The following is a 9938-nucleotide window of genomic DNA, read 5'->3' as shown; positions in this document are numbered from 1 at the left end:
ACTCTATATGTAATTATTTAATCTAAAGAGAGTGTTATGTCTATAATCTCTCTCCCTCCTTTCTGAGGAGAGTTACTGAAGAAAGACTGGGAATTGAAAACTAAATAAGTGCCTCATACTCAGACCCTTTCAGAATCATAACTTTTATTATATATGGCCAAATATTTAAAAACATCTTCAGTCCAAGCAATTTCTAAACAGTAGAAAGGCTACCCCAAAGAGACTCAGTGGTTATCACCATCTAGGTAGAGTCATCAGGCAATTTGATTTATTTTGTTTTCCGTTATACTTTCAGATACATTTCAGACATATGGCCCTTTTTGTTTGGAGTCTAATCCATACTTCATTAAATCTGATGAACTTGCACTTGAATAGTTCTGGACATTTTTTTTGCATAGATGTTTGTTGTAGCCTGAATAGCTGCTAGTAAAGTCCAGGGTAAAGAAGCAAAAAAGGGCCTTTGTATAATTTCCACAGATGTTTAATTTGGCTGTGTGGGCTGTTCAGGTCCCAGGCACACACACATGCAGGGTCCAGCTCTCTCTCTGTAGGGGCCCAGGGCTGGCCTTGGTCTCAGGGCAGTACAAAGATAAGGGAATTTCTATCGGGGGATAGGGAAGGAGTGGCTCAGGGACACAGGAACAGACATAGGAACAGGGGAATGAGCCAATGGGGTCTTATCAGCTTTTTGAGGGAAGCTTCTTGTGTTTCCCCAAGCCAGGGGATGGCCCCAGGTTCTCCACAGGTGTATATCAGTGGGATGTAAGAAAGAGGACTCTAAAAGCCGCTTCGGGTCTTTAAGTACAGACCTTTGCTGTCACATCTGAACACATCTTAGAATCCTGTTCATCAGCTTATCAAACTGTGATTTAAACCCAAACTTACTTGTTCTCCTGCACCTACCAAATCTAAATTTGACTCTTTTGAAGGTCAGAGAGTAGGAACTGGAAAATCTGTCCTTTTATCTCATGTGAAACTTATACTACACATAAAATCACTCTTAGAATATATATGTTTCCACAGATAGATATATAAATTTGCTTAAGAATTTTTTAGATGAATTTATAAAATGTGGTGGTTTTTTGTATTTTGGGGATTTGTATATAACACTTTTTTCTAACATGGAATTAACAGTGGCATTTTCTTTCCCTGTGCTGACCTCTGATTCACTGATACACCTTCCCTCATAGCAATTTAAAGCATTGCCAACAAAAGATGCTTTGCCATGTGTTGAATCTGTCAAGCTGTTAACTAGTTTCTCCTCAGGTGTCCATTGAAGATGAAGCAGGTTTTGAACAAATGTGTCTTGGGGCCTGTTTGTTAGCTAATTTTTCATCTGGGTTTCCAGCTATACCAGCAACCTGAGCAAGGAAAAAAGAAGGTGATTTTCAAGACAAATTCTCACTCAAATAGAATAAGCAATGCTACTTGTCTTTTGAGATAGATTACTTTGACCAGTTATCTTCACCCGTTGCTTTGTTATCTCTACATTTGTGTAAGTCACCAGCAGTACAAAATTTGTCTGGAAATACAAACAGAGATCTTTTAAGCACATTTTTCTTGTACTTCCTAGAAATTGAAGACACGATTGCTACTCCTGCAATAGGGAATTCTAATTTTGAAACAGTCGTGGGACCAAAGTCATTCATAACATTGTCAGTGTCTAATAAACCTTTAAGTAGTTGTGGTTCATTATGACATAATAAAGTAATCAAATAATCTGTCTCCCATGCTGCCAGTGAGAGGCTGCACAAGCTGGGGAGAGCATGGCTAGCAAAGGTCATCCAAACTGGCCAAGAGACATTCCATACCACAGAATGCCATACTCAGTACAGAAAGTGGGGGTCCTGGTTGCTACCTGAGGACACTCTAGGCATCAGCTGGCAGACAGTGAGCAACTGTACTGGCCATTAATTTGACTTCTTGGTTTTTAGTTCCTCTCTTTTATATGAATTTATAACTCTTCATTATTACGATGATGTGAATTTTTGATTGTTTTACTTTTTCCAATTCTCCTCCCTATCCAGTGTTGGTTGGTGAAGGGAAGGGAATGAGTGAGCAGCTGCATCATAATTTATTGCCCATTTGGTCTTTACCACACCTACTAATGCCTCTGGGTGCTGCTCTTTCTCAGTATTTTCAAATCAACATTTTCTTATAGTGCCTATTAGACACTGTAAGAAAGAATTCTGGCTGAATAATTCCTGCAAATTGCCCACAAATTACTAAAGACCAGGAAAGACATAACATGAGGAGTTTAAGTGGTAGGTGTTAAAATATTTACCCTCCTGCTTTGCAGTATTGTGTGTATGGGTTTTCTGACATGCATCCTGAGATGTGTGAGTTTTCTCTTTTTCCCTGGAAGTCTTCAGAGGTTTCTTCTTTGCTGTTTATTATAATGTGGACATCTTTGAATAGGGTAGTCAATTAATTTGGCCTTCCTGTTCTTTCATCTCAGATTTCTAAAATGCCTAGTGGCTTTACCAAGAGTGAAGATATTTGAATTTTTTTTCTTTTTTCTTTTAAATGTTTAGCTTTTTATGTGAATATTAGGAATGTGTTATTTAGTAATCATCCTATATCTAAAAAAATTCTAATCACCTGTATTCCATGAGGTTACTGAGCATGTTGTTTTCTTCATGATGTTAGACTTCCATTGAAATCATGAGTCTTACAATAACAAGATCTCACCCTGTCCAGGCTAGAATTTGGATATGTAGGAAATTTTTCACTGGTGCTTCTCAAGCTGCATGTAATCTGGACAGTTTGTGTGGATGATGTCTCTCCCAGGCTACCTACAGCACATTTCACAAAGGCTGAAATTTGGCTTTGAGAGAAAACAGTTGCTTCTCAGACTAGCTAGTAGGTAACTTCTCCTAATGTTTTGACTTAATAAGCTGTATGCGTCATGGTCTTGTGAGTTTTGCTTTTTTTTTTTTCCAGAAAAACCCAACCAATACCAAACCCACAAAAAACCAAAAAAACAAAAAAACCAAAAAAAAACCCACAAGTGAGATTTTTTGCACATCCAAAACCAAGTAAGAAAAGGAGAAGCAAACCACTTTCAAAGACATTGTATCACAAAGCTGTTAGAAAACTTTTTTTTCAATTGGTGATCTTCCAGTGTGAAGCAACAATATCTCTTTTGATGTCAAGAAATGGTAAAGAAGAGATTGCATTATTCTAGCTTTTGGAGAAGTGAGACAGTTTCAGATTGAATTAATGCATACACAGATAATGCAGCACACTTCTTTCTTGACAGACAATGAAAATGGGTGAAAATAAGAAGAAATTTGAGAAACAGTTCAGAAATGAATCAACTATTTAAAACTAAATATGTGCCTATGTACTTCTGCTAGGCAGGGAAATATATTCTTTTGCCAGTAATCTAACTGTTGCTTTTCTAATACTTTGTAGCCTTTTGAATGGCTCAGATTATGGTTCATAACACCCTAAATTAAAAATAATAGCAAAAGATATGTCTTACAGGTCAAAGGTAATTATTGCAGTCTGCTTTTTCTAGCTTTAAATATTGAGAATGGAAATCCCATATAAAGATAATAAAGATTCTGTATAATTTTGAAGAGTGATGTAAATTGTATAATCAATTCAATAAAAAGAAGCTTGTAATAAATTTATTTAATAAACTGAATGAAAAATGGTTTGAATTTTCCTGTAGGGTACATTTGTGATTTCTCTGGACTTGCAGATTCTGTCAGTGAAATTCATTTATATGTAGATGACAAATTATGTATTCGTGTAATTGATTTCATAGTTATATCTTACTGTGGAGTTCCTGATGCTTGCCTCCCTGATGGCTTTGATGGAAGCATTACTGCTGTTACTGTGTGTGACACACCTGCAAGCATAGGGCTGGGAGAAACTGGTGGTTTTACAATGCCAGTCCACTCTGCTATTCACAGAGTCCAAGCTGAAATGAAAATGTTTTTTAAGACTTTCACCTAGGGATCTTACACTGAAGACTTACTTTTACCTCTGTGTAAAGATCCAATGGAGAGCATTATAATTCCTAACAAATATGTGGTACACATTCCTTGCCTTTTTTCTTAATCTTATTATCTTGAAATATCAAAACCTCTTGCAGAGATGTCAAGAAATATGTAAGTTAGAGTTTTGTAACTAACATTTCAGTAGATTTAATGGCACACATGATAAGTTTTGAAAATCACCTGAACTCTATTTAAATTATATAAACAACATGCTAGTATAAAAAACATTTACTCAAGTTTTTAAAATAATATAGCCACAATCCAATATATATCATGGAATGAGTTGCAAAAAACAATATTCACAGAAAATACAACAACATTAATTAATGGGAATAAATGTGTTTCTGCAATTAATCTCACTTCCCCTAGTTTGGGGCCTTGACAAGTTCAGCCTAGTAGTATTCTCTCTCCACTCTGATTATATTCTTGTCATAAAAAGCACATCAATAGTTAAACAATTTATTAAGAAGAAAAAAAATCTGAAACCTAGACAGATATCCCTTCTTAACAGGTTTCTGATATCTGTCACGGTGTAGCCAGGAAAGTACAGAGAGCCATTTAAAACTGGTCAAGTCCATAAAAGAAGTTTTGGTGGTCTGACCTCTGCTTGCAGCCAGACAGCCAGACAGCCACTCTTGTAGTCCTCCAGCTCCCCAGACTGCTGGGGGAAAATAAGATGGAAAAGCCCACAGGTCAAAATAAAGACAGGCAGATCATTCAGCAATTACCATCATGGACAAAACAGACTCAACTTATGAAAAAATTTATTTTACTGCCACTTAAAATAGAGTTGAATTGTGAAAAACCAAAACCGACAAAAACCTGCTCCCTAAACCCCATTTGTCTCAGGCTGATGATTGTGGTACTTTACCAGTAATAATGTGAAATATGAAAAGTTTTTCAAAGCTATTTTAACTCTACCTGTTTCCTGCCAGTAACATACTAATAAGAAAACTCATTCAATTCACTGCTTCATTCACACTTTCTCAAGGAACAGGGGTTGTGGTCAGCCCACAATAGGTTGTCTCTTCTGCCTTGTCCCCCTCACATTTTGTTACTACAGTTCACTATGTTTGGTCTATTTTGTCTTCATTAGCCAAGGACACTAGGTACTGATTAACTGTGCAGTTGTACTTTAGGGTAATGGATAACTGATAATCAGTATCTTGTTTACTGCCCATGATGGCATCCAGTAGTTCATCTTGCAAGTATTGACTACAAATACCTCTTTAATGCTTTCTATTTTGTTTTGAAACAACTGGACTTAAAATATTATTTTGTGTTTCAGTAACACTGTTTGCACCAATATAACTGTAAGTATATTGTTGTTTGACAAATACTTCATTTTCAAAGGTTTGTAAGTTAGTCATGAACACAACATCTAAGGAATTTTAGTATTCATATCTTGAATGTAGTAAAAGAAAATTTTCCCCAAGAAAAAGAGAAACATGTTCATTAAAGATTTTGAAACCTGCTAAATCATTACTAAAATTTTGTATGTGTCATAGCTTGGCGCTGACACAGTGCCAGTGCACCCATGAAAAAATATTTTTCTCAAATGGCTGCTGTGAGATGTGACCAGAAACAGAGCAGAGCAGGCTCAAGCTTAAAAATAAAGAAAAAAACTTTATTAACCTACACTGTAATAAAAGGAACGCACAAATTCAGAATGAAAACCTTCCAAAACATTCCTCCTCTCCTGACCCTATTTCCACCAAAGCACAGTGAGACAAAACCTTGCATTTTAAGTCAAGTTACCACCTCTCACATAATCAATTCTCAGTTCATTACGGACGAAAGGAGTCTCTCTTGTACCATAGTCTTCCACAGGAAACACAGTTGAAACCTCTTATGTTTCCACGTCACACACGGCACCGCCTCGAGAAAATCTACCATCATGACATCCTCCTTCCATGTACAGTGCTCTCACCACTGCCCATGGACCAAAACTGCTTACAGGGCTCCTTTTAGAGATGCTTTGCCAAGCACCAAAAAACCAACAGTTTCTCGTTTTGGGACAACAGTCTCCCCCATTTTCACCTCCCATAGAGCCAAGGATCTTGAGAACAGAGATCTTCTTCCCTGAAGACAGAGGGCACCACGACACCCTCCTCATATTTCTGTTCACTTCACTCCTGCACATGGTGTCACTGCAGCATGTCACTCTCTTGGCTCAAGCCACTACATCTCCCTAAGTGCAATCTCTGTCTTACAGGAAAATTGGTTCAGTCTATGGCTATACAAGAAAAAGTCCAGCCAAGGCCATTCCATCATCTCTTCCCAGCTAGGATCCTTTCCCATCTTCTTCTGATATCTCAGGTCTCAGGCTGTTTGCCTCCTCTTTCAGATCAAGGAGGATTAGTGTTTCGCAGTTTTCTTTGTCTAAGAGAGGGCTAAAATCTTGGGCTCTGCTGCCCTCAGGACGGCTGAAATTTCACAGCAGCCTGCCCGGGACTCCCACGGCTGGGCACCTTCCCTCACTTCCCCCTTCACTTCCTCCTCTGCCTGCGTGCTTCCAGCACATGACATCAAATTTCAAGGTGGCTCTCTCTCTTTCTCCAAAGGGGCTGCCCGGGACATCTCTACCCTCTGTCCTGCAGGGGCCAGCCCGGTTCCATTCCCTTCACCCGCCTTCTCTGTCCGAGGCTCTGGGCCTACCTCAGCCTAGGCCGTATGGCTTCCCCTCCCTCACCCAGCCTGTAGGCCGCAACCCTTCTGTGACTAACACAAAAGAAACACTTCTTTAGGGCGTTCTCTGCTTTTAACCCCCTGTGTTCTCAGAGGCGTGTCCATGTCTTCAGTGGTTACACTAGGTGTCGATATTCAAATCTGACCACTGATTGGTTTGGCTATAACTTCCCCATAAAACTCACTTCCTTGTCGACCTATGGCAGTACGTTAAGAAGCAAGACTGTACCATATTACAAAGATAACTGAAAAAAGAGTTAAACATGCTTAGCTTGCATTTCAAGAAATAATATCAACATGCAGTTACAAAACAAGCAACCAGAATGAATTCTTTTCCCCCCTGACTTGTTTCTCTTACTGCACCAGGGATAGATCCTCAGCAGCTGTAAACTGTTTAATCTCCGACTTCAAGAGATCTGTGAAAGCTTGTAGTAGTGAGGATATGCTGCTGCTCTGTATCTACATATTTGTGTCTTTCCTGATGTACTCCACAGTCTCAAAGAGAACAGAGGAAATGCAAACCTTCCAGCTCACTTCAAACTGGTGTCACTGGCAAGTCTTTTAGAAATGCTTTCTCATGAAATAAGCATTATGTATAGCTCCTGGCACTTCAAACCACTTTTTTTTTTTTTTTGTTTGTTTTGCTATTGCTGAGAAATTATCTGAAATGTTTTCTAATTCATACACTGAGTAAACAGCACTAGTATATCAGTGATTCCTCAGGATGAGTCAGTTGTAAGCAAAAGCTGAAACTCTTCACTGGGAATTTTATGTAGAATTAAAGGACATTGTTTAGTTCTATGAAAAAAAAAATACTGGTTTTGTATACCTTAATTCCAGGTTTCTTCTTTTTTTTTTCCCCTGTGTTTTTGTGAGTAACCTTGTTTTTTCTACTTTGATGTGTCCAGATGCTGAAAAACAATTTCATATTTACTGACTCATGAAAATGCCTATTAATTTCTGGATAATCTAGATCTGATCATAAAACTGGGTTATCAAACAAGTGAAGATGACTTTTGGGGTATCTATTTAGTCGTGGCTATTTGCTGAATCACAGAGCCAGAATACTGAGTAACTTCTGTCAAGCCCTGCACAGGAGAAGCCCAGATCAAGAATAGCAGGGCTGTTAAAGAACAGGACTGAAATGCATTCACAGAGTTCTGCAGGGAAGTCTGTGTAGCATCTACTAGTACCATGTCTGGCATCTTTAACTACTGCTGTCAATTCTTTACTTGAACAAAGTAAGGAATTGATACAGTAGAAATTCACTCCAAGCCTGAGAAAATTTCTATCAATCCACCAATGAGAAGAACATTTTAAATCTAACAGCAAAGCTGAAGACCTAGGTTTCACATTCAAAAGCAGAGAATCTAATGAAAATGAGGTAAAGAAAATAATCTATATATTGAACATGCTGTCTATAGTTTTACAGTTGTAGTTTTCCCTCCCAGTAGGGGATGGGGTTTAATTCAAAAAGTGAAACCAGGAGTGTAGGTGCAAAAAGTGCAGATATGTTTTGCATCTTGGTGTTTGCAGAAATAAGACTTGCCAATAATTTTTATATGGCTTGCCTAATATGTTTTATGTATCTTGGTTGTGTTGTATGTATCTTGGGCTCTTTATTATTTTTTTAATATTGTCCTTATTTTAAAATTCATTGAAAGATTAATTATTTGAGAGGATTACACAATACTGTGAAAAGGAGCAAGATCTTTAGAAAAGAGATTGAAGTCATAGATGAGGAGAGCTACAGTACTGTTAGAGTGTAATATGCATGTTAAATTGCTAAAACTACCTTGGAAAAGAGAGATATTAAGATAAAAGTGTCTCTGTCTTTCTTCTGTCTTCTTACCTCTCCTTGGAAACTACACCAGGAGCACTGTGAACTCCTGTTCTGTTTTTCTGAGCAGTGGCCAATATCCAGAATATGAAAGCGTTGAAGATTGCAGTAGTGAGATTGTGGTAAGACAAGTCATTTTACACGACTTTCACGTTTTTATGTGATGTGCTTTTATATCTTACCATGTCAGTCACTGAAAATTGAAGTTCGCTTCTCCTATCTTCTTTATGGAGGGTTTTGATTTCTCACATTTATATGAATGAGGACACACCTCTATCTTCCATCTTAGCTAAAGAAAGTAGTGCATCTTAGAGTATTTTTTTCCCTTTCTTTTACACAAACTGAAGACCAAGGCAACAGACATACTAGCAAGGGCAGAATTGCTAGACAGAAGTATTTTGAAAGAGACACCACAATGTAAAATAAATGTCTTCATTCACACATGTAAACTAGCACAATAATTAAGAAATTTTGAAATGCTAGTACCATGTGATGAAAGAGGAGTACAACTAAAACTTAGTGTAAAATATTCCAGATCTATGGAATTACAAACTCTGATGATAAAAGAGATTATAGTTCTTGTTAATTTCCAATTTTCCTAGACAGAAAAAGAATGAATATATGTGTGTTTGGTTTTGTGTTTGTTATTTTTTAATAGATGTGCGACTTTTAAAATTTGAATGATCAGCTTTTCATGCTTTGTGAAGGAGAGGCTTAATATTAATTCCAGTCCTCTGAAAAAATAAGTTCCACTTTCAGGTGCATCTTCAGAAAGCTACTTTATGGAAAGTAACAGTTATGAATGGGCCTTGCTAGCTCCTGAATATAACAAACCTTTCACTCAGAAAAAATGTGGATATTGTGAATAACTGCACCTCAGATAGAAAAGGAAAGTGGACTCATGGCCTTGAGGACAATGGTCTAAGAGCTGAGAAAATACTTACAGGTGCAAAATCAAATGTGAAGTCGCATGGATGTTGAGAACGCTTTGAACTATTACCAGTAATTCCTGAAATTTACAGACAGGGACATGCAGATCCGTTTTTGCAATTCCTTTTGTTTTTCATTATGTTATTGTGAATGATTCTGGGATATTTCAAGTTGTTTTGTGCTAAAGAAAATAAAAGAAAATACAGTAGTGGATGATTGCAGTTACTGCAAAAACATAAGTTACTGAGCTTTTTGACATATGCTTGCTAAGTATGTTAGGAGAAGAATTATCAGCCTGGCTTTCACCCTTGAAACTGGAAGTTGTTTTTTCTTCACATTTGAAATTTCACTACCTGGAAAACTAGAAGTTTTTTCTTGGGTATATTTTTCCACTGATGATGAGACACATTTCTAAATGTTTGCCTTGTTTTCTACACCATTTGTGTCTGAAAACAAATAGCAAAATATGG

The sequence above is a fragment of the Camarhynchus parvulus genome, chromosome Z (assembly GCF_901933205.1).
Source record: "Camarhynchus parvulus chromosome Z, STF_HiC, whole genome shotgun sequence".
In the NCBI taxonomy this organism is placed as follows: Eukaryota; Metazoa; Chordata; class Aves; order Passeriformes; family Thraupidae; genus Camarhynchus; species Camarhynchus parvulus.
The sequence above is the reverse complement of the archived record's forward strand: the minus strand, read 5'-3'. Positions refer to the sequence as shown.